Source organism: Nilaparvata lugens, chromosome X (assembly GCF_014356525.2).
Source record: "Nilaparvata lugens isolate BPH chromosome X, ASM1435652v1, whole genome shotgun sequence".
In the NCBI taxonomy this organism is placed as follows: Eukaryota; Metazoa; Arthropoda; class Insecta; order Hemiptera; family Delphacidae; genus Nilaparvata; species Nilaparvata lugens.
Window position 1 is genome coordinate 15,927,246 of NC_052518.1, and position 25,780 is coordinate 15,953,025.

The window sequence follows — 25,780 nt, forward strand, 5'->3', positions numbered from 1 at the left end:
TTCAATCTATTTATATCGTGTCTCCGGTTTTAATTTATATAATATATATATACCGTCAAACGGGGTGACTTTGTGACTTACGGTTGAGATTGTGCCAGGATCTCCTTTTTCAACTTTTTCGAATCTACCGCCTTTACTGAGTAACAGACATCGTTGTTGGATACATGGTTGAAATCACCGGATGTATTAGTACTCTATTCGCCTTAGTCACCTTACTTCTGCTGGACTTCAACCAATCAGATGTTGTTTTTCCAAGTTGTTGCTTTCGTGAATTTTCAGGTTAGTTCGAAAACTTTGACTTGCACAGAATAAGCTGCTGAATTTGTGACAAATTTGGTAAGTTTTCCTAATACTATATAATGTTGTGATCATATTTATATAAATACATGTTAATTTTTTTTTAAATAAGTTGATACGAAATGTTGATTGTTTTTCGGCAACATCAGGGGGTGACTTTAGGACACTTTCTTGAGTGTCACAAACTCACCTCTTGAATGTATTTCATAGAACGTCGATATATTTTTGGCAATTTGTAAACTTGAATTGTATTAAAAATCTTGTAATCATAAGCGTAATATATTAATATAGTACTATTCATGTATTTCTAATTGAAATTAACTTGGTCTGCAATGTTATGTCATAAAATTATTATGACCAGTAAAATTTTAGAGGTTATAATCCTGAACTTATTTGTTCTTTTTACAGATACAACTCATCAGAGAAATGCCTTGGGTTTATGTACGAAAAAGAGGTGCTCGATCCTACATGAATTACACTGACGAAGTGTTGCAGACGGCCCTCAGCGAAATCAAGGACAAAAAAATAAGCATTCGAGGAGCAGCAGAAAAGTAAGTTCAGCTTTTCACATTTTTAGCTAGATAAACCTACGTTCCTATATTTCGACCTTTTCTACTGTGTTATGCCAGTACCTGGTTAAGAGTATTTGAGTTTATTAGCAAAAGTATTTTCTTACTCAGGTATTTTCTTTTTCAGGATGCCATACACAGAAACACTCTGCTGTCCAAGATCCATGACAAGCACAAGAAGAAACCTGGCGGTCAAACTGTGTTCACAAAGGAGGAGGAGCATTCGTTTGTGGCCCATATTATCGTCTTGTCTACATATGGCTTCCCAATTACAGGACTAGACTTAAGATATACAATAAAAAGTTACCTAGATAAACAAGGCAGGCGTGTAGAGAAATTCAAAAACAATGTTCCAGGCATTGAGTGGTGCAACTCATTTATCAGTAAGACATAAATCCATTTTAAGCAACAGGTATGCTAGGAATATAACCCATGCAAGGGCAAGCATTGATAAAGACATAGTAGATGGTTTTTTGAGAACATTGAGAGGGAGCTTAGGGGGGTACCAGCTTCTAACATTTGGAATTTCGATGAAAACAAATTTAGTGGACGATCCGGGGACAAAAAAAGTTTTGGTAAAGAGGGGTACAAAGTATCCAGAAAAAATTCGAAATTCAACTAAAGCCTGTACTTCAGTCATGCTATGTGGTAGTGCCGAAGGTATAATGGCTCCTATCTATGTGGTCTATAAGGCTGAAAATCTTTGGCACTCATGGACTGAAGGAGGGCCTGCAAATGCCAGATTCAATCGTACAAAATCAGGCTGGTTTGATGCACAATGTTTTGAGGATTGGTTTGCATATTTAATGCTACCAATATTAAAAAAAACAGGCAGGGAAAAAGATTTTGATAGGTGACAACTTGAGCTCTCATTTAAATTTAGAGGTTGTTCGCTTATGTAATGAGAATAATATTGCTTTCATTGCTCTTCCCCCAAACACAACACACTTATTGCAACCACTCGACGTTGCATACTTTAGGTCCATGAAAAGAGAGTGGCGGAAAGTGCTAGACCAGTGCAAAGATACTCCTTATGGGAGTAAATGTAGTTCAATCCCCAAAGATCAATTTCCAAGACTCATAAAAACACTTCTAGACAATTTAGCTGAGAATGATTGTAACAACTTGAAAGCAGGATTTAGGAAATGTGGTCTGGTGCCATTGAACGGTACCATAGTTCATGAACGCTTATGTGACAATGTAATGGATTCCATCATTGATAATAATGTTGGGATGGTAGATAGTATCAGTGACAACTTTCTACAAGAACTGAGAAATAAAAGACAAGACGAAGTTGGCTCCAAGAGACAAAGAAAGAGAAAAATAAACGTGACACCAGGTAGAGGAATCACTCAAGAAGATTTGCTGGAGAATCCAGAACTTCTCAACAGGAATACCACTAATTGTGAACCTGTACCAATAGCAGGAACAAGTAGTACCGGTACTAGTAAACATACTGGTAATAAAAAGAAACAAAGACAGACTGATATGAGTTAATCAGAGAGTGAGATTGAGATAGAGGAGAGCTTGGAAGAGTCTGTTGAAGGTAGTTTACATGTTAGCAATGATGATGAGAACCAAGAGGACAACCAACAAGGTCAAGTTGACAATTAGTTATTTGTATATCTAGAGTGAAAGGTACGACTTTTTCTACCCGTGGGAAAAAGGTTGAAGCCGGATGCAAAGCCGAGGGCAACAATTTTCCTGAGGGAGAAAAAGTATTTTTCGCTCGTGATGTACACAACATTTTTCCTCCATCTACTTTTTTCATAGAAACTGCAAATAAAATCATTTTAATAACTTACGTATTGGTGACAATGTTTCCTAACAACATAACCTAACATCTAAAACCTAAAAACCGGTCGGCTGATTGGCACTGCCGATTGCGCTATCTATCGGCTAAAGTTGTAACAATTATATCAGCTGAGCGGCTATCAAAAATGGCTGACTCCAGATACCGCGTTTCAGATTTGAATTGCAGATCAAAAATATTTGTTGGCTGGTATTTTGAATAGAATAAAATATTTGAAAAATTGTATAAATTTTTATCGTTTACTAATATTAAGAATATAAAATCATAGGCCTACAAACATATATTTCATGAGTTGATCAAATTTCTTGTTGTGGTATTGAATTCAGTTGACTCAATGACATACACCTCTATTATGCTTTCTCATCTGAGCTTAGACCTTCTAACCTATTGCAATGTGAGTTTTTGAAATAGAGATGCTTCCCATGTTATTTAAATGGAGTCAATTTTCCTCCCTAGGGAGTTTTTCTGTTTTTTACTACCGAGGGCGAAAAAGTGACACTTTAGTATCAGCCATCAGATATATATACGAGTATATATATTAAATGTTCAATAAAATGAAAAATAAATTTCATTCAAGTTCAATTCTACAATTACTTTCTCCAATTTCAGTCTAATTCTTTTTTGATTTCTAATTTTAAATCTTCTCTTTTCTATCAATTCATAAGCTACACCTTTCCTTATTCATTCATAACTCACTCAAATCTTAAATATCCCGTTTGTAACCGCCCCCTAAATACCCCATAATGTCCCCTGAATCGGTATCCTTTTTCTCTCCATCCGTCTGCACCGCGTGATCTGTGGTCTCTGCTGCTAAAATTGAGTCTCCGTGCGTACTCTGTGGATTCACACCGTTGGATTCAAAACTGCAGTCTGTGCTCGGTTGAGAAAGGAGACTCAGTCTCCGAAAATTTCCCCCATTTCTAATGTAAGTTTTCAAGTGTTTTCAATCTATTTATATCGTGTCCCTTGTTTTAATTTATATTACAAACTTTAAAGTGTCTTCTGTTATGTGCTATATATATATATATATATATATATAATATATATATATATTATATATATATATATATATTGTATGGATACAGTGGCATAGACAAACAATAATAGAAAGAGATGAAGACAATTAAACAATTCATTCAAGTATTTTCAAGTTTTTGAGCCAGAGTATGGCCTCGTCATCTGCTACATGCAATTTCTGTAGCCCTCCCTGGAAACTTGACAAAGAACACTCCGTAATGATGTGGTTCATGCTTTGTTCCTCACCACATTCACAGAGAGGGGTGTCTGATATGCCCCATCGATGCAAAAAGATTCCTCCTGTGGGTGGGGGTTCGAGTCAACAAGACGGACTCAAATCTTGAATGGAATTAATAACTAGAATGACACCCACAGTATCCCCTGCTTGATATCGTAAGAGGCGACTAAAAGGGGCACACCATAGCGGACAGGCAACAACATCAGCCATTCAGGACTTGAAGTCCTGAAAGTTGTTCATGCGGGGTAACAGTGAGGGTTGGATATTGGCAATGATCGGGCTGAATCTATTGGTAATTTGAACTGTGCAAGGTTTCAACAGGCAAAGCTGCTCGCGGTGTGTCTCTGACAAACGTGCTCTCTAATAGAAATGAGCAGCAATATGGTGCCGAACGCCGTTTTACGGCCTCCCGGCAGTAGCAGTGGCTACAGACAGAGAAAAAAAGATGTCAGGTATGATAACATTGGACACTGGCCACAATATCATCAGAAGCAGGGATGCTGCAGAGTTTGTCCAAATGGTTATGCACATGTGATGTGTGGTAAATGTAATGTGAGACTGTGCTTGACAAAAGAAGGGAATTGTTTCACATTTTTCCACACAAAACAGTAGGCTTATATTTTTCGTCGGTAGTCTACTTCATCATGTAAAAGTGTAAGTAATATTATAAGGATTAATCTACACACAAGTGGTTTACATAATATAATGCTTCAGCCTTTATTCCATTCATCCATATGTGTTAATATTCTACATATTATATCAGACCTACTGTATAAACAATCTGTTATTGAAAACTGAGGATTATATAATAATAGTAATAAGAAAACGGACACCATGAAAAGTAGAAGATTGTATCCATACACTACAAGCAACTACATCATCAAGGCACTACTAACAAGGACTATCAAGAACTAATGAATTATGTGAGTGACATTTTTTATTTCACATTATAATTTGTTAAGCTACATACCGATTATATAGATATTGATAACTAATATTTTTTATTATTTATTAAGCCTATTACTTATATCCTATCAGTAATTTGAGTAAATATTTGTATGCAAGCTACTAAATTGAAATTCTGGTATGAAAGGGTGGTGGTGTGTCATTTGGGTTGACAGTTTTTGGTGGTTTCATGTCTGCTTCATTTGTGGTGATACAAAGTCGTCTCTTTGATAAAGGTAAATACTTGAAAAGGTTAAGGTTGTAATAGACATAGTAATTATTATGACAGCAATGTTTCATTTCAATTTAGGAAATACATACTTTAACATATGCATGTACAACCAATTATTATTTAAAAACTATTCAAAATAAAAATATCCATCTGGCTACGTTGCCTGCTCAGTTATTGGTCCAATTCTCTTGACGTTATAAAGAGGTTTCATAATTTACCCACCTTGAATCAGAGTTTTTCACAATATTACTGATAGTTTGGCGGGACCTATAAATAAATGACATTATGCCCAAGAAATTATAACACCCAAGAACGCACAATCAAAATATTAAATGAAAACAACAATCATCTTCACAGAGAAATTCAAGACTTGGAAATTATGAAGAATTATGATAGAATAAACGATTTACTGAAGGAGATTGATTGATTGATTAAAAAATACTGTATTTAGTCTCAACACTCAGATCAAAGAAATGAATACAAACCCAAGCTTACGATTAATGAACTCTGACCATGGACGCTCTGTATCATATTTTTCCTCTAATAATTGAGACTCGATACTAGCAATACCCGGTATCATTAAAATATTATTCGCTGACAGCCACGGTAGAGGTATAGGAGAGAGTGTTTCCAATAAAGCTAATTGTTGCGTATTTAGTATTATCAAGCCAGGAGCTAACTTCGACACGGTTACATCACAATGTCTGAGTGAATGTGAAAATCTTTCTCGCAATGACATGGTGGTTTTGATGGGTGCTACTAATGACATTAACAAAATAATAATCTGTTGAGATCAATAGAAAAGCTATTAACGGAGCTGACTGGTGTTAGAGTGCTGTTATCAACTATTCTACATAGGTACGACCTTTCTACCAGATAACATATCAACAAAATTATAACAGAGACCAATTACAGGATCAAACAGATGACCAAACAATTCAACAATGTAGAAGTGTGGCAAATGGATAATTTAGGAAGAAGATTCCATACTCAGTACGGCCTACATCTGAACCAATAAGGAAGCGCGTTGTTGACCATAGAATCGTCGGTCATATTCGAAAACTCAAAAAATTACAGCAGCCTGGCGACGTCACTACTCAGCAACAGAACTGTTTAACCCAGCGGGCCCAGTGGACCCCAGCTAAAATGTTTTCTTTGTATCTCTGTTTGAGCGTGTGACAGGGAATTTTCTCGCCAATGTAAATTCAGTTGGCATCACTGTCAACATTCTTCTACACTGTCAAGGTCAGCTGACGTCTGACAATAGAGCAGTGAGTAACTTTGTAGCAGTTGGGGTCCGCTGAGCCCCATGAGTTCTGATTAAGTCGAAATTTCCACGATCGCAATGAGTTTAACACCAGCCGAAATAGTGAAATTACTTCATGAGGACAGTAGTGATGGTGATGATTATTCTTAGACGACAATGATGATCATGACTATGAAGCTGAAGTGGAATCAGAAGTATCTGACACCAACGATGTAGCTGAAGAAGATGTGCAAGAAGAACAAGTTCACAATCAATATAATGTACAACAAATGGGTAGTGAGTTGGATGATAATCAGAGACCTACAAGAGTAAGACCTACCTCATTACTAAGAGGGAAAAATGGGTATATATGTAGTACAAAAGAGACGAGGACGACCGCAAAGAAGGAATTTCATTACCCATATGCCAGGACCAAAGGGAGCAGCAACAGATATTAGAACACCAATTGAAAGCTGGAAATTGTTGTTTCATGGTATAATTTTAGAAGAAATAACCAAACGAACAAATTAAGAAATACTTAGAAAGAGAATTGAAGAAGAAACACTGAATGTTGAAATAAAGTTTTACCATTGCGAAACTACTATTGAAGAAATTTCAGCATTCATAGAATTGTTGTTCATGGCTGGAGTTTTGAAGAATGGGGTTAGAAAATATTGAAGAACTTTGGTCAGTTTATATTGGTAATTCATTCATCAGAGCTACAATGTATATCAATCGATTCAAATTTTTGATGTGTTGTTGTCGTTTTGATGATAAAGTAGCTAGGGAAGAGAGAAGACTAAATGACAAGTTAGCACCTATCACATTTATATGAGACAAATTCATAGATAACTGCAAAAACAGGTACACTTCTTTTGTAGTAAGTAGTACTACCTATACTTACTATTAAAAAAATGTATGATCTATATATCTTGTGGTGTAGCGAAACCAAGAGCCTCCTGTGAAAGAGAAAAAGTACTACAACGTATTCTCGACGAATTTCAATCTGCATTTCAAACCCCCACTCAAAGATACCTGTCAGAAGTGTGACAGTTTCCAAAATAGACTTTTGGTGGCAAACAATTAAGATAGGAAAGAAATAGAAACAGAGAAGGAGCTCCATCTAAGAAAAGCTCAAAGGGCTAGAGAAAGTATAAAAGAAGACCAAGGTAGATGTTCTGATGATTTCTATGTGTTAACTTTCGATCTCCAGAAAGCATTGGCTTTCCCAAAGTTGTCAACATCCATAGCCTATTACAAACGTAATTTATATGTTTATAATTTAGGTGTTCACGTTTTCAACAACACTAATGCTTGCATGTACGTTTGGCCTGAAACAGAAGGTTCAAGAGGCACCCAAGAAATCAGCTCTTGTCTAATAAAACAATTGACTGACCATGGAAATAATGCAAATCACATTGTTATGTTCTCCAATTCATGTGGTGGCCAGAACCGCAACATCAAAATTGTTCTCTCTCTTATGAAATACCTACAAAATAAGAATGGGAGAACCGAGACTATCGACTTGCAGTACCTTGTACCAGGACACAGCTACCTCCCAAACACTCAAATTTCTCCTTCATTGAAAAAAAATCAGAGACTAGTAGCAATATCTTTTCTCCAAGAGACTGGTACGATATCATTCTATATTTGCTCACAGAAATGAGGCACGAAGACTTCTTCCTTCGAAAGAGAACTTGGAAAAATCTATTACTAACATAAAGAAAAACGTCCAAGGTGAACCAATTAACTGGCTAACAATGAGATGGATCAGAATTGATAAGACTGAACCGTTTGCAATCAAATACAAAACTACTTTCGCATCAGACATAGGCCTACTTTTTGCAAAAATTAATATCCGAAAGAAGAATTAAAACAGACGCCCTTAGGAAAGCCTTGCCAATCTATAGTTTGTTATAATAGCATAAGTTTGTGTTTCTTCAATGGTTCCAAAATTCCTTAAATAACTAATTATTATTCGTTACAAGTGGTAATTGAGTGGAATATTTATATAATTTATTAATTCAAGCCATCTAAATTCAAAATTTCTAGTTTTCATGTTTATTTTGGACTAAAATTCTTTAAAAATTGTACGCGTGAAATTCTAACCTTATCTTAGACTTTGTCACCTATAAATTTGGAAGAAAAATAGCACAAGGACTACCTTATTATTTTATCTACCAATGTTATTACATTAGTGTCAATTGCATTGTAAATAAATAAAATAAATAAATAAAACAAGATCCTTTCTTTCGACATATGTCGAAAAAAGGAATCGTGCTAAGGAGGCAGTGAAGAAGGCCAAAGCTGAAACATGGGAGGAATTTGGCAAGGAATTGGAAGAAAACTTTCGGTACAATAACAGGATATTTTGGAGTACTATTAGAGGGTTGAGACGAAAAGCTGGGAAAAAGATACGGAATATTGCTAATGAAGAAGGAAGGATAATATCTGATCCTCAGGAAATACTAGCAACATGGAGACGTCACTATGAGGAGAAATTTGGAGGTGGAGAGGAAGAGGACATGGAGGGACTGGCTGAGAGGAAGAGCAAAGCGCATTCAGAAGGGATAGGCAGACTCAAGACCACATTTGTGCCGTGAGAAGGGTGATAGAAATGTATTTCTAAATGCAAATGTAAATGTCAAATGGGACGTCCATGTTAACTTCCTATGTAAGAGACTAAAATACCTATCTTATAAATTTTATAAATTGAAAAATGTGCTATCTTTCTCAGAATGCAAACAGGTATATACGGCACTAGTAGAATCCCTAATGCGATATGGTTTAATAGTTTGGGGTGGGACTTTCGATACCCATATTAAAAACCTTTTTCTAATACAAAAATTCATCATAAAGACAATTTTAAAGAAACCTAGAACTTATGATAGTAAGATTTTGTTCAGTGAATTTGATGTTAAAACTATACGACAGTTATATCTTAGTTGCATAACAAATTACAGTTTTAAATACGAGCATAATTTCCCTCTAGCCGATGACATAAATTATAATCTTAGACCTAATACAATAAGAAAATATGAAATATATAACACCGACTCAGCTCTTCTTAGAAGGCAACTTTACTACATTAGCAGTAAATTCATAAATATACTAGAAAGTGAATTTCCACTTAATAATTTCCGAAATAATAAACACAGAAAAAGAGCCATAGAGGCATGGCTAAACTTGAATTATTTCCAATCGTTGACTTTTATACAATAATCAACTTCATATTATAAATTATATTTTCGAACACTTCATACGCTAGATTCAAGTTTATATATTACATCTCTGATTAAGCTGATTTACGACTCACACTGGCGCACAAGGAATCTTCCTTTTGCTGGTGTTTTTGCCTCACCTACTGTACTTATGCATGTGATCATAAATTGAATCTTCATTTTAAAACTATTGTTTGTAATGTAAAGGATATCATTTCGTTATTATATCTAATTAAATAAATGTATGTATCTTGGTTTAAGTGCAGTAGCATATACTTATATTTATTTTTTGTAAAGCTTTTTTGTATTTTGTTTTTGGCAAATAAAATTCATTCATTCATTTGGAAGAAGGAAAAGAATTGTATTCGGCATTTATTGACCTCAAGGCCGCATTCGACTCAGTGCCCAGGAAAGAAATATGGAGTGCCATGAGGGAGATGGAAGTGAGTGATAGACTGATTCAAGCTGTACAGGCACTATATAAAAAGACCGTTGGAGTAGTAAGGCTAGATGGAGACCTTTATCAAGAGTTCAATATGAAGAAAGGGATGAAACAAGGGGATAGCCTGAGCCCACTGCTTTTCATAATATTTATGAATAGCATTCTCAAATATTGTAAAAGAAACACTCCAAAAATGAAGGTTGGATATAAAAACCTCAGACCAGTGTATGTGCAGGCCTTGGTATTTGCGGACGACATCGTGCTAATGGAGGATAGTGAGAGTAAACTTCAAAAGGCAGTGGATGTATGGGAGAAGGTTATGGCAAGAAGAGGTATGGAGGTCAATGCAGGGAAGAGCAAGGTTATGAAGATAGCGGGGGGTCAAAGAAATACTCTGGCAATTACATGTAGAGGACAGGCCCTAGAAGAGGTTGATCAATATGAATATCTTGGTACAGTGATCAGCAATGATGGGAAACTGGACAAAGAAATCAGAAACAGAGTGAAGAAAGCCATGCATGTATACTTACAACTAAACAACACATTAGTAGGAAAAAGAGAGCTGTCTATGGAGACAAAGAAAAGAGTCTTCAATTGTGTATTTGCTCCTACTCTCATGTATGGAAGTAAGAGCTGGGTTACCCTCAAAAGCCATTGGAGTAGGATAACTGCCACCGAAATGAGATTCTTGAGAAAATTGGTGGGCAAAACGAGAAGAGATAGATGGAGAAATGAAAGGGTAAGACAAGAGGTAGGGAGGAAGGCGCTAAGTGAGGACGTAAAAGAAAAGCAGCTCAAATGGTTTGGACATGTCACCAGGATGGAGGAATGTAGAGGAGTAAAGCAAGTGGTGGAGGCCAGCAGAGAGGGAAAAAGAAGGAAAGGTAGACCGAGAATGAATTGGGAGAGTTATCTTGAAAGTCTGGGTCGCGAGAGAGGGAGTTCCATGAGGGAAATGAGGAGAATGGCTGAGGACCGGGAGGTGTGGAAGAGGTGGACCGAGGCTGGGACCCCTACGCTGTAGCGGCAGAAGGGGAAAAGAAAAAGAAGAAGAAGTGTGGCTTCTGAACGCCTCACAGTTACAATACTTTAAATCGTCCGAATGCAAATTTGAATAGTCTCACAAATGAATAAAGTCTCAAATTCTGCAGAAGTATTGCAATACATTGAATTTCAGAAAAATCATCGAAGATTTGAATTGTATTTTTAAAAGAATTGCAGAATATTTATCTATATCACGTGGCTAATTAAAATATCTCACATTGTAATCAAATCGCGTCGAAAAATGCTTCCAAGGTGGCTTTGTCAAAATGTTGAAATAATGAATGTAATAAGTGAGGGGTCAGAGGAAAGAGAAATAGAACAAAAACAAATCAATCAAGAGTGTAAATTTAAACATTAAAACCCTACTAACCTTCATTACTTGGTCGCAATACTACTCATTGCTCTAAACTCGGGACATGGCTTGTTTTAACGCTTGTAAACAGCACAATATTTTAGCTTATATCAATAGCTACAAGATGGTATTAAAATCCAGTTTTTGAAAATTTGTGACATTCCTTTTTTCCAATTATTACCCCTCAAATACAAAAAATAGATTGAATGAAATAGTTATTAGTGCAACTAGTATTAAACATGGATTTTTTCCTACAGTTACCATGTAATATGAAAAGTGACTAATTAGAGGTAAGAATGTCCAGAGATTCGCAAAATTTTGTCTATAATTTTTCAATTAATAATTAAGTTTAAATCAATTTAAAATTTATAATCAACAATTTATTCTGATTAATGATGTAATTACTGTAATTCAATAAATGTGAAAATTTTATTGATTTGAATTTCTAAATAATTTATTAACCAATTAATTGATCAATCTAAAAAAATTATTCATTAATCAATAATTCAACTAATCAATGTTTATTGATTTATAGTAACCATTAAATAATTTTAAATATCTATTTTATCATAATTACATGGATAATAATCTTAATTATTATCAGAAGTTGAAAAGTCTCAGCAAAAAAGAAGACTATGGATGGAATCGAACCCCCAACAACGTCAACCTTATCAAACTTGCGTTTACTAGTCCAGTAGGCTTCCAACTGAGCTACTGAGCCACTCTTCGATGATAGGATGTTTGATGGAGATTTTATCTTGTGTAAACATTGGAATGATTATTACAGTCAGTATTGTCACGTAATTTCGGGTTTCCCGCACTGATCCTCAACCTATTAACTATTTTGTGTTGTCATGTTGCAAATCTGGAGCACGCAAAGCAGCACTTTGCGCACTAGTGCGGAAAAGTGATTCTTTGCGTTCTGTAATCAGTGCAGGAATGGTCACTTTTCGAGGTAACTGTAGGAAAAGGTTATAACGTGTGACATGACTGATTCAATCATGAATCTATGTGTTACATCATTATACAATTTTCAACTTTCGGAAATTAATCTAGATAGTAGATCCCAGAAAATGATAATTTTCTCTGCAACATCCTGATGTAGAACATGTTGTAAGATAGATGTTACCGTTTAGAAGCCATCCTTTCCATGTCGAGTAGTTTTCACAGTAGTGTGAAGTGTTGAAGAAACTTTCTTCTTACTTTTCAGTGTATCTGTGATGTCACCGAAAGATGTATCCTCTGATGTCATCAACCAAATGGATCCATGACGTCACTTGAAGATGGTTCGTATGAAGTAATGAATCTAAATTCAATGAAGCCACCAATCCACTGGCAGTTACATCTCTGCAAGAAATAAACAATATTTCATCTTTCATCATGAAATATTATAAGAAATACATTGAACTTAACAGAGAACGGGAATACTATCAGTAGAAAACCTTACAAGTGACAAAATTTTAACTTTTACCGGAGATGAGAAATATTTTGACATTCATAAGTTGCATTATTACAATGTAGGCCTATATGACTTATGGGTGACAAATACTTTTCATTTTTGTAAACGTTGTAGAATAATTATTTTTTCAATTTTATAGTAGGTTACGTAAGTAGTTCAAATGGTTTTTGGAACTTGTGCTGTCTCATATTATTATATAACTAAATTGTAACATGGAATATTTTCAAATAGTTTTTCCCCATTTTCACACTTAGCTTAAATTCATGCAAAAAATTAAAGCGTCAATATAATAAGTAGATAAAATATTAGAAATAAAATAAAGTATAATATGTACATAGATTGATATTTACACATAGCTTAGACTTAATTTTTGCATAGTCAAAGATTTTATTGACAGTGAAATACAGAGTGTTTCTAAACTCCCTACCAATATTCTAGGGCATTGTTCCTGGGCACGAAACATATTCGAATATCATTTTTGAACGTTCTTAGCTACTCACACAGCCGCCATTTAGTTTTTTTCATTTACTATTTTTTTACTCAACAATGACTATAAGACAGAGCTACAAAAAAAATGACAATTTTTCAAATTCATAAAACAAAATGGCAGCCGTTAAAAATGTTATTTATTTATGACTATAAGACAGAGCTACAAAAAAATTATGACAATTTTTCAAATTCATAAAACAGCCGAGAAAATATTTCTTGAACAACCAAAAACCTGTTGATTTTACAAAAAAATCACCTGGACATGGGGATCCAACATGGATGAATTTGGCATCCAGCATCCGATGAAGGAAACCATCAATGCCATTCAACAATTGCATCGTTCTTCTTTTGTGCGACTTCACTCACGTCACCCTCCCACACATGAATTATGTGGTACTAGCATTTCGAGATCGCCTCCTCTGGTAATCACTGGAAGTGAACATTTTCATAACTATCATCTGAAGAGTATAGCAGAAAATAACAACTTTATCCGCTTTAGTAGATATTCCTATTGAATGCTTAATATTCACATTTCCAGAAAGTTGTGATGATTCTTTTCAAACTATAGCATGAAATGAGATGTGAATCTTGAAGCAGAGATTAGTGCACACAATTCCATTTTGTGCAATGACTTGGCTAGGAAACTGTCATTGAAATCGCCAACTTTGATGGTCCTTTTGAATTATTGTTGAAATACAGGGACTGTAAGGAGGATGTGGCAACGTTACCCTCTACTGTTTGGCCAACTGCTCGGTGACGAGCAGGCAGTTGTGCGACGGAGCATTGTCGTGATGGAGGATCCACGAATCGGCAATCCCCGGACGGACTCGATGAACCCGGGCGGTTAGTCGACGGAGCACCTCTCTGTAGTAGTAGACAGTAGTTAACTGTACTCGTTTACAGTTTGGCCGGATGGCACAAACTCTCTGTGAACGGCCAGTACTACAGAGAGGTGCTCCGTCGACTAACCGCCCGGGTTCATCGAGTCCGTCCGGGGATTGCCGATTCGTGGATCCTCCATCACGACAATGCTCCGTCGCACAACTGCCTGCTCGTCACCGAGCAGTTGGCCAAACAGTCGGGAGTAACGTTGCGACATCCTCCTTACAGCCCGGATACGGCACCACCGGACTTCTTTTTGTTCCCCAAGATCAAGAGACAACTTAAGGGGACGCGGTTCGGGACTCTGGAAAACGTTCAACGTGCTACGACGAGGGCTCCAGACAGCATAGAGGTTGCCGACTTCCAGGGAGCGTTCATGGATTGGAAAATCCAGTATCAGCGTGTTATCGACTCCAATGGGGACTATATTGTAGATTTCTAAAGAAAAATTGTACATATTTTGCCAATAAAAAATTTCCTGAGGTCAGTCCGGTTACTTACTATACAGACCCTGTAGGTTAACGTATCTTTCTAAATCAGTGAGAAACTGAATAAGATATCCTCCGAGTGGTTTGTTGACACAGAGGGTTTAAAAAGAATTTATTTTTATTTTTCAATCGAGATATCATGGAATTCAGCAGTAAATTGATTCTATATATTACAAATAAGTCATTATTGCATATCGATATCGTTACAGCTAATGCTAGTAAGTAAAATGTAGTATTCTTATCAACGTGACATTGCAAATGAAAATTAAAATGCAAAACCATGAATACAACATAGAACAGATGTAGATGATACCACTCTGCTTAGCTCCAATATAACTCCTAATATTAATTCCATAATAATGAACTATATGAGAGAAAGATCTGATATCTGGTTCTCTGCAAACCAGTTCAATGAGAGCACAACTGAAACCATAACGTGTAGCTCTAGTGTGAAGTGTCAACTAAAGTCTGTTAAACTTCTGGGAATAAACCTTGATTCGAAACTTACTTCGAAAAGTCATACTGATGGACTTTGTACTCGATTATCCAGAGGTGTATTTCTATTAAGGAAGTTTAAATCTTGTACTAGCATTAGTCTCACCCTAAACGCATATTTCGCACAGTTCCACTCTCACCTTCAATATGATACATTGCTGTGGGAAAATTCTAGTGGCGCAAAAGAGGTGTTTCTGTGTCAAAAAAGAGCTATGTGTGCTATATTTAATCTTGGCATGAGGGAGTCCTGTAAGCTTTTTTTCTTAGACAGTGGTATATTGCCACTTACATGTATTTACATTATGGATTGTTTTATATTTGTAAAGCAAAACTCTAATCTTTTCAATTCGAGGGGAAGCATTCATGAGCATAACACTCGGTCAGGTAGTCAGATTGATCTGGGGCGTGCTAGGCTTACCAATGTACTGCTATTATAGGAGTGAAAATTTTCAACAGGTTATCACTGGAAGTATGGAATTATGATCTTGATAGTTTTAAGAGAGCAATAAAAGGATGGTTGAAGAATAAAGCATTTTATTCAATCAAGGAGATGCTGGTCTGTAACTGTTATCCATAGATAAAATATTCAAGTAGCCTATTTTTATTTCAATTTGTAATATTATAATATATAACGTGTACTTGTATACAAAGTAACAATGTTACTGTATCCTTATGAAGTGACTTTTGTCAATGCAATTATTCTGTTTGTAACAATAAAACATTCTTTTCTAACATTCTAACATAAGAGATTTTTTCTACTCAAACACAAGCAATCGGCGACTGAGCAATCCACTCCATAATCGAATTTCAATCAATCAAACCAAAGCTTACCACTAGATAGCACCACAATAAAGAGTATCATACACCGGGAATAAACCATAGATTCGAACAACAAATGGCCACAACTACTTAATTTAATATAATTCGTATGCAAGTAGGAGAAAATACAAACTGATAATATTGTATGTATAATCAAGCGAATGGATAATTGCAATATCTATTTATTGAAAAACACAGTTTTATTTTTGTCACATCCACATTTATTGGAGTTGTATACAGAACTGCATTTTCGTGTTGATACCAACACATCTTCAGCTGTAGTGATGTGTAGTACAGCTGAAGGTGTGTTGGTTTCAACGCAAAACTGCAGTCAAATAAATGTGCATGTGACAAAAATAAAACTGTGTTTTTTCAATTATGGGAAAATTGCACAATATCAGTTCTCATTCAACAAATTTTATATTTATTTATATTTTAATCCACGTACCAAATACAACAAAAATAAGTCTACGCACATTAGCATTGGAAATAGTATTGAAATAGATGAAATAATGTATTAATGAATGAATTTTATGAAATAAAAGTATAAAACAATACAGAGGAAAAAAACAGAAAGATGAAGAGAAAATAAATTGCAGAGCTGTATTGAATGTGGATTGGCCATACAAGAGGAGCATCCAGTGAGCCATTTACTGACACTACAATGCAAACTTATTCATGTATTTTAAGAACAAGAATATTTAATTTTGAATAAGAGAAGAATTACATGGTTGTAATGGAGATGAAATACTAACCTTCGCACATAGCAAGTTCTTCATAATTAACATAATTTTTGTTCTTCTCCTTCTCCTTGATTACTTCATGCAATTCTACTTTTTCTTCTTCATGTTCCTCTTTCATAATTGCTTCAATAATGAGGTCTGATTCACCGTACATCTAACAATATGAAATATACTGTATTTAGAATTGGAAACAAACCACTCTTCACTCTCAATCTGCTGCAAGACAAACAGAATGTGAATGATTGATAATAATGGAATATCAGAATAAATTTAATTTGCATATTTATTCAGTAATTTCTGACCAATTATCATCTTACAAGGTTTCAACTTTAGACTTTTAGAATAAATAAATGAGCTGAATTTTGAATCATCAGCGCTCAATTGGATGCTGACTGACAACTAACAGATTAGTTTCTGCTTTAAATAAAGAAATAAATGAGCTGAATGTTGAATCATCAGCACTCAATTATATGTTGACAGGCAACTAAGAGATTAGTTTCTGCTTTTAATCACTGGTTCGAACGTCACTTGAAGTTGAATACTATGTCTCTGCAGCATTCATTGATAAATATCGTACAAACATCAATTCAATTGCATAGATTTCAAATGCAATGATTCTTAACCTTAAAGATTTATTAAAATACTATACAAATTGAAAAAAAATTGGTACAAGTGCTGAAGTTCACAAGACAATTCCAATGTAAAAACAAAATTCAGCATATTATTACCGAGTCAAGAACAACTATGAGGTGTGAAGGCCTGAGTATAATTCTATCATAAGAAAGATAACCTCAAAATTTGGAATCCATTACGATTCACGGTCATGTGTACTAGGTAATGATATAACGCTGATCACGTTGTGTACTGGAAATTCAAAATAAACATAAGAAAAACGAAGAAACATTAATGGTGTAATATGAGCTAACATTACAATAAATTGTATTTACATTAGTTGTTCAAATTATAATCGTTTCAAACAACATTTCATTGTTCGCCAGAATATAAAACTCATTTACCACTCATAGAACCTAATTGGCTGGCCGCTTTCTCTAAAATCAAGAAGAATTAGAGTATCTAATTCTTTCCTCATTTATGTAAAAAATAATCATTCACTTCAAAGAACGTCATCGAAGTAGCTTGATGACCATTCAAGTTACTAACTCAAATAAAAAAACATGCTCAATTGTTTTGGTTAAGCTCAAGTTGGCTTAAATATCATATATTTGAATATACTAAATATCTGTCACAGAGGTTCATCAATGTCAATTCAATCTTGATGTTATTCTACTATGTCACAAATTATATTGATCCGTTTATTTTCCTATTGAAAAATAATAATAAGAATCTGAAACGTGAAATCATTCACTCCACGTTGATGACTTTTTAATAGAAAATACACGGATCAATGTCAACTTCATAGGCCTACAGCACAATTGAATTCAAGGAACTTAATTCAGCACTGTATTCAACACAATGTTGAATCACAATAATCACCAAGTAATTCAAACAACATCCCAATCAAATAAAGCATTGCTAAAAAACAATTTGATAAAATCAACATCGAATTCACTGTCAATTATTCAAAACTATGAGATTTCAATACTGACAATTGTAAACATAGTGTTACAAGTGGGCCTCGTTCATAGAATAGAATAAAATTTACACTATCTGAGATTTCTGAGATACTCATTTATATATTACCTGTTGTAAGAGCAGTTGACCATGTTGAAGGGTGATTACAATATCATTATAGTATGGAAGAAAGACTGAAATTATTATACAGAGTTTGTCCCCAAGAGAATCATTTTTATAGCCTTTCAGTCGCAGGCTGCATACTTAATAATTGGAGTAATAAAATCGTCACACTTTAAACTGAAAATGAAAAAAAAATGAATAGAAACAAAGAGGGATGCAGACTATACATTACAGACAACTATACACAGTTGATAACTTTCAAAATTTGGTGCAATGAATTCGACAAACTATTCCGACTAAAGCCATAAAAACTTGAACAGCAATAACAATTATCTATTAAAGTTGACAAACCGCACTTCATTGTTGCTGGATTTTTATCAAATTCACAATAACTTGACTAGTGAGTCCCTGGCTGGAGATCTCGCTCTAAATGCATTTGATGTTCTGTGAGTTGATCTATTAAAATTTAGTTTATCTACTAAAAGCTGTGGTAACTAAGTCAAGAAAAGTTGTATTGAGTTATTAATTGCAAGCAATTGATAATCCAGCTGACAGCTCATTTCCGATTTGTAATGATATTCTTCTTATGTTATCCTGCTACTTCCTAAAAAAAAACAAAGTAGTCAGTCGACTTTTTAGGCCAAAGAACTCAATCTGTATAATGATTCAAATATTATGTGATGAAAATTCAAAGTTGATTTGTAAAAGGAATCAAAATTTATCGTCGATCTTACAAACTAACAAACCCAAAGACGGATAGACTCGAACCTCCAGATAAAAGTAGGAGCTTGCTAAACTCGTTCAGTAAATGCACTTTTGCAAAATTGAACTACAAATGACAGCAAAATCAAATTCATTTTGCAAACGCGACTGAAAAGATTCATGATGTATAGTTATTATTAAACGAAAATCCTAATTAAATGCTGTAAATCACCGCGAAGAATTCTGCTACTGCAAATATTGACAACAGGGTTAACAGCTAGCTAGATGGAAATTCGATGACAGCCACTGTCCAAAAACTATTTGCCAGTCCGGGAATCGAAACCGGTACTCGGTTTGAGCAAATGCAATTTCTAATCTATTTTCATCTGTATTCATGATGTACCGGTACGAGTTCATCACTTGATTTACAGATGATAAACATCTATAAACTGCTATTCCGTAGCGACGACGACTTTAGCCGCACGGCTGGGGCACAATTAACCTCGCGCACTGTCGTGGTTGGAATCAATTGACAATATTTCATATATGCCTCTGGTATCTGGTATTTTTTTTCTATTGAGTCTATCGATAGCATACACAATACATATTATGAGCATATAATAATTTTTGTCTGAACAAGGACGAATGAGTTAGTGGATTTTGATGTCAAACGAACATTATCGTTCTTCGAAAAAGGTTCGAAGAATAGGCTATATGTTCAAAATTGAAAGCTGATTGATCGAATCGTTTAAAAGTTATTATAAAATTTACAAACCAACAAACAGACAAAAGTAAGAACTCGCTAACACTCGTTTAATAAAGTTTCAGCGAAATTTGAATCTAATCGTCAGTCCGACTATCCTAAAATAAGAAATCCAGAATCAAATAGAATAAGAATCGGTAACACTGTTCTCCTACCTTTCTCCAGTGACATTATAACGTGGACTCCACTATATAACCAAAATAAATTCATTAAATATATGAAGAGTGAAAGTAATAAAGTAGCCAACACTTTCAGTTCATCTGCCACCATAACTTATATACATTATACAGCATAAAAAAACAATGGATTTGTAGGTTATGTCATCTAGCCGAAAGGTGACTCGTTTCGTTCAACTGAACGAAATACTTTTATTGGAATTGATTATTCTATTAACTCGAATAATTTACGAATGTTGATCAAATCAATGTAATTCAAGACGCCGACTCAAACCTATCTAAACAGGCAAAGGTAGGCACACTGTAACCTGTTGCAGACCGATAAAATGTTTTGAAAGTTTGAACACTGTCATGTAATGTTTTTAGAAACAGAATAAAAAAATTGTAATTGAGAATTATATAATATTAAATTTTAACTGGATAATTATTCATGGAAAACAAGAGCTGTAAAAATATTATCAGAAGTTATTGTAGTCTAGAAGAGTCATAAAGGACAAAAATTTAAGGACTTCTTCAAAAGCTGAATTTTTGCTAGGCTAATACGGTTACAACTACCATAAGAATTAATATTGAACAATAACGAAAATTGAGACTCACCAGTAGAACTAATTTGTTCTTTATGGAATAACGCCGGGAACAATAAAATAATAAAGGCGAGCAAGACAAGAAAACGCTTCTCAAGCTCAAGACATGAGATAGAAATGAGACATAGACAATAAGAGTATGAGACCCGGGCCACAGAATAGATACAGAGTGGAAACTTGTAATCAAACGCCTATCTTACCAATGTTTTTTACATGGCCACATTACTAAACACGTCACGTGACCTTGGAAAGTTCCAATCCTGGTATCTGATTGGCTCGTGGCAGTGAACGAGATCAATTGATCCGGATCATTGAAGTGATCCGAACCTACCATCAATACTATTACCATTGATATATATAGTATTGATATTCTCTATATCAATGACTATTACAATGCGGCGCTTCCTAACAAGATGGCGGATTTTGGCGTCAGGGTATAGCCAAGTTTCCGTACTGTATGTATACTGTGCCCGGGCCGGGTTTGCACGTTTGCGGGTTACCCGGCCTCAGATTTTGTTAGTTGCTCTTAATTCTCAAAAAACAAAAGTCATATCATGCTTTATCAAAAATTAACTGTTGTGAAGTATACTTTTGTGTGGAATAGACATTTTTTGAATGATTTATGAAACATGAAATTATTCGATTTAATAATTTGTTAGGAGCTTCCCTCAATGCATTGTAACTAGACGCAACTCGAGTAACTGAAAAATTCTCAGTCTTTGAATTCGACTGTTTTATAATGTTTTTGAAAGTACATATTTACAGAGCTATTTAGACAAGTAATATATCAACTAGAGAAAGTAAGTGCCGGGTTGATAGTTCGAATCCCGCCAGAGGCATAGTCATTGAATCATATCATCCAATAACCAAGATTTGCAAACCACAATAAACATAATTATTCCATGACAAAACCTTTCCTGATTTTAAAATTTGTCTTTGATTTTGTAGGTTAAGTTGAGTTTGAAAGGTTGAGGGTTCAGTAAAGGTTTGTGAAGTGGGAGTTTCTTGTCAATATTTGAAAGATTGGCACCTGAAGATAGGTTTTAACGTTATGGTTAGGTCAGGTTGAATTTTAAAGGTTGGAGTTCAGGGCAAATTAGGGTTGAGTTGAGTCAAAGTTAGGGTAAGCCAATTATTGGAATTGCTTTCAGGATGAAGTTTGTAAAATTTCAGTTGGAGATTTGTCAGTGGAAATGACATGCAAAGCATGCGCCATTCAAATACCGGAATTGAATATTTTTGATGTATCTGTTTATAGGCCATGTAGTGTTTTAACGAGCAATTTTAGAAAATTCCTAGAGGTGCTTATAATGAAATTTTGAGTTATTTGTTCAATTTTATTTGCAATGTTATATTAGGAGCTGATTTTAATGTAGATTTTAATGTTGAATCAGAAAGCAGAGACGAACTATGTACTGTTGGCTAGTTTTAATATGTCTATTACAACTAAGGAAATAACCAGACCAAATATTATTAATATTAATTCTCATGGATAGTGTATGAACAACATTGCCACTGATATACATTTCAGCCGATGGGAGACTAAAGTATTGCATACTATTTTCTCGGATCATTATGACTTGAGTCTATATGAAACAATATAAAATAGCAATAAAAAAAGCCAAGCTTGAATATAACAGTAAACTAATTTCAGATAGTAAAAACAAAACTACAGCGGCTTGGGAAATAGTTAACAGACATGTTTGTAAGAATAGTAAATCTTCAAAAATTGAAAGTAATATGCCAATTTAATTGATGACAAAAATAGATTTTTTATAGATAGAGTAGACAAGCATATGAAAACTATTTCCAAGAGCAATTTTGATTCCAGGTATTATGTCAAGAAAATACCAAAACCAGTTACAAAGTTTAGCTTCAATCATGTTAAGGTTGAAGAGGTATTTGCTACTATAAATGGAATGAAAAACAGTAACTGCTTAGATGTCTATGGCTTAAACTCTTTTATTTTGAAATTAGCTGCTACTAAGGTCTCTGAAGAACTGACACATATATTTAATAGATGTATAAACTTGGGTATATTCCCTGATGACCTCAAAAAAGTTAAGATGATACCTGCCCATAAGAAAGGTGACAAGTCAGAAATAGAAAACTACAGACCCATTTGTATTGTACAGATATTTTCCAATATTTTTGAAAAGCTCCTCCACAAGTAACTAGCTGAATACTTCGAAAATAACGAATTACGGTACTATCGAGAGATCAGTACAGATTTGGAAAAGACTTTAGTACATGTGACAATGTGTTAAATGTAGTTCAGGATATTATAAGCTGCTTGGAACAGAAGAGAAAAGTTAATCTAAGGTCCTTCGATCTGTCACTAGCATTTGATACAGTGGAGCATGTAAAACTATATGTGATAAATTATCATTTTATGGTCTTCACAAGGCAGCAGTGAATCTCATTGGCTCTTACCTCAGCAACAGGGAACAGGTTACAATATGTAATTGAAAATGGTAAAGTAATAAGTTTTGGGGTTCCATAGGGATCAATACTGGGGCCACTTCTATTTATAAATAATGACTTGCCAAATTTCATCAATGAATGCTGCAAAGATAGTCAACAATACCTTTTTGCAGATGACTTAGGATTAAGAATTAGTGGCGGTATTGATGAAAGTTTTATTGACACTAGGCTACAACTGAGAGTTGTACAAAAGAGATTGAAGATTGGTGTGCTGCCAACACTCTTTGCCTGAACAAGCTTAAAACTAAAGACCTACAATTCACTTTTAACAGAAAATCAGAAAAATTCAGTTCCTTTAAATTTCTAGGGCTAACACTTGACAACAATCTTAAATGGAATGCTCATATCCTTGATGTATGTGGCAAGCTTGTCAAGGGTATTTTTATGTTACATAGGCTAAGAAATAATATTGTTGAGCATGAGGTGATAATAAATGTTATTCTCATATTTATAGTTATTTAGCGTACGGTATTCAATTAATAATAATAATAATAATTTCTCTGGATGTTGGACGACACATCCAGAGGAGTTTATTCATAAATTCATACATACATTACATTATATTACATATTTTTTAATATAACAATATTCAGGGTTTAGAAAATGATACCTCACTATATAATATATGTGTCGAGGTTATCATCAAATTAATACTAATTTATGCTACAACAGATAATACAAAAAATCTAAAACTATATCTATTACCCTAAGCATCACCTAGTACAAAGATACTAAACCGAGGTACTATTTTCTACCTATAAATTACCTTATTTAAAAAGAATACTACTTAAATCTAAATCCTACTTACTATTAGTTCCTCACTACTTTGTATCCCAATACTGAATAACCAATGTCTAATTTTTCTTTTGAAGCTATTTAAATTTTCCTCTCCTTTGATTTCTAATGGTATTCTATTAGATATTGTAGGCCCTAAATATCCTAGTGATCTTTGCCCAAATGCTGTATTCATCCTTGGTACTTCTTGGCTGTAACGTTCTCTTATTCTAGTATTATGGCTATGATTTATGATATGGTTCCTATTTTGATATTTTTTCATATACCCTAATAACAACAATATATATAATTGCCTAACGCTGAGTACTCTATTTTCTATAAATAATTCTACAGTTGGAACCCGGATTTCCCTGTTTCCCATTATTTTCAAGATGCGTTTTTGAGTTTTAAATAATGGATCTATAAAACTGAAGTTAGCTATTAACTGAATTGTGGGGTAATTGTAGTGGCTCAATGTCACCTACACTCTTCAAGCTTCAGAAGAAAGCAGTAAGAATGATTTGTCATGCACCACCACTGGCAACTTCTGAGCCACTCTTCTTGAACTTGAAACTATTGACTCTTCCTTCTCTCTACATATTTACATGTTCGTTATATATGAGGAAGCACGCGCACAAATGTACTCTTACTGCCAACATTCACGATTGGTGAAAGCTCCTGTACACTACCTATTTGTGTAATTGTTTATTTTTATTATTTGTATCCTATTATTAATTATGCTCTGTTGTAATTTTTCAGCTACTGACGTTGTTATAACATTGTTCAATGTTTTCGGCAATAAAGATTTTGATTTGAAAATTTTTGATAGCCTACACTGAGCTGTCAGAAAAACCAGTTTCTTAACATTCTTCCTATTGTCATCTTGTCGGTGATTATCGTATAATATGATATGTTATATTTCTTATTCGACAACCTGAGCTTTTTACAATCCGCAATTGGTTGAGGGACTTGTAAACATGTGAAACCAACAAAAGAACTCAATCTAATTGTTTAACAAACATTAATACAATACTCTTTTGATGGTAAACTTTCATTTACACAGTACTGAGTAGTTTCAAGTATTCAATAGTTATGTTCAAGAAGTATAAACTCTCTTTTGTATAAATAGCATAGTTTGAAGTTTAATACTTTATATTATTCAGTATTCACCAATATTCAACTGGTTATAATATTATTGTGAAAGAAAGTATAATATATACAATACATTTTTTATAAGTTTCCCAGGTTTTTTTAACTCCGATTATCTGATTATCGGAATAGGGTCTGGTCCCAATTGATTACAATAATATTGGAGTTATACTATTGAATTGAATTTATTTATTTGCCAAAAACAAAATACAAAAAAGCTTTACAAAAAAAAATAAATATAAGCTACTGCACTTAACTAAAATACATACATACAAATTGAGGAACTGTTAATTTACTCAATTAATTATTATTATTAGAAATAATAAAGAAATGATATCCTTATTCATAATATTATAGATAATCAAGCTATTCCTTATCCAATGCCAATCCTCTATTTGCATTCTTTTAAACTTCCCTTCATGACAACCTCCCTTCATGGAGGATAGAACACAAACCATTACCATTAATAATAAAACCGATACACGGGGCTTGACTAAGTTAGGTTTACTTCAAGGAACAGTCCTTTCTCCCTTATTATTTCTGATATATTTTAAGATCTTTTAAAATTGAATATGCCAAATCACACAAAAATAACATTTGCTGATGATACCGCATTGATTTTCACAGGATTGTCATGGAGGGAAGTTTATAATAATGCAAAT

At 34.2% G+C, this 25,780-nt stretch overlaps 1 long non-coding RNA gene across 1 annotated transcript; it reads left to right on the forward strand.

Moving 5' to 3' along the window:
• Window positions 1-269: 269 nt before the first annotated feature.
• On the forward strand, window positions 270-3,255 carry LOC120354795. The gene is made up of 3 exons (XR_005573187.1): window positions 270-336; window positions 706-848; window positions 994-3,255. It is a non-coding gene; the product is annotated as an uncharacterized LOC120354795 (long non-coding RNA).
• Window positions 3,256-25,780: the final 22,525 nt, after the last annotated feature.